The 1,178-nt window shown below is 36.1% G+C and overlaps 1 protein-coding gene across 2 annotated transcripts in view; it reads right to left on the minus strand.

Annotated features, from left to right (window-relative positions):
* The window catches only part of LOC111456423 (structural maintenance of chromosomes protein 5), an 18,594-nt gene that overhangs the window by 16,569 nt on the left and 847 nt on the right, over positions 1–1,178 (minus strand). Inside the window, exon 1 of one of the 2 annotated variants that reach the window (XM_023098277.1) lies at positions 71–163. The exons of the other annotated variant lie outside the window; for it this stretch is intronic. The gene's annotated coding sequence lies outside the window, so the exon portion shown is untranslated. Of the gene's footprint in view, positions 1–70; positions 164–1,178 lie in introns of those variants that run through there. 2 annotated transcript variants of the gene reach the window in all.

The following is a 1,178-nucleotide window of genomic DNA, read 5'->3' on the forward strand; positions in this document are numbered from 1 at the left end:
CTCCCCCCCCCCCCCCCCCAAGAATGATTTGGAAAATCCATGACAAAATAACAATGGGTAGAGAAAGTAACTCAAACTAATGTGTTTGAGTGGCTCAAGATGGAAGCTAGTGGCACACCTGAACACATGTCGAACGAGAAATGGTGTTTCTAGTTTTCAAACTAGGAGAGAAAGCATTGCAAGCTTCCCTTCTTGCTCGCAATGAGGGAATAATTAAATCAATCAAATTTAGAAATACTTCATTTAGTGCTTCTTTAAAAATTAACTTTGGATGGAATATTTCAAGGATCAGGAAGTTTTATTTCAAATCCTTAGCTCGTGGGTAAAAGATGAAAGTAGCTCTTGTTTTTATTACCCCTTTCCTCTAGAATGCTTCCATAACCAAGGTTCAAAGGGAAGAAATTGTTGAGGTTAACCAAGGTTCAAAGGGAAGAAATTGTTGAGGTTCTTACCTTCCCAAATCCACCTACTCGTATGTTGGTTTAGGATGCCCATTTGGTTATGGAGACTTCATTGCGACACTAAATGCCCTGAATTTCTAAGATTCCATCCAAAAGAATCTTCTACTTGTTTAAGTCTCATCTAACATAATCTTCATTTAAAGATTTTTGTAATATGAGATCCCACAAAACTTATAATGACATCAAATACAGGGGATTTCTTTACAACAGAGAGGTCATAAAGGTTAAGAATTTCATGTGAAGGCCAAGTTCCAAGTCCCTGGTCCTCCCAAAACTGAAAGTGATGCCTATATCCCTCCAGTCATTTAAACCATCAACGAATAGGAAGGTCAATGAACCAACTAAGACAAACAAAACATTTGGTGACAATAACAATAAACATAAGAGAATCAACTAAGACAAGATGTTTAACATTTGTTTCAGCCAACAGCTCCACACATTAGTTTCTGTTAGAGGGTGTAGCTAATTTTAGCCACTTCTCTAAATTGTATAATAATATTAGCCACTTTTCCTAAGTTCATTTTCCAAGACCACGAGAATAAATGCAACTTGATATGGTCGAAGCTCAAAAAGATAAAACCGTGGAATCCTTAAATTCCCGTTTTCCATACACTTTCTCAACATCCACACATATGTCAAAGAATTGCGTAAGCAAGACCCAAGTTCTAACACCATTATCACACTAAAGCAAAAAAAAAAAAAAAAAAAAAAAAAAAA

Source organism: Cucurbita moschata, unplaced genomic scaffold (genome assembly GCF_002738365.1).
Source record: "Cucurbita moschata cultivar Rifu unplaced genomic scaffold, Cmos_1.0 Cmo_Scf00018, whole genome shotgun sequence".
NCBI classification, from domain to species: domain Eukaryota; kingdom Viridiplantae; phylum Streptophyta; class Magnoliopsida; order Cucurbitales; family Cucurbitaceae; genus Cucurbita; species Cucurbita moschata.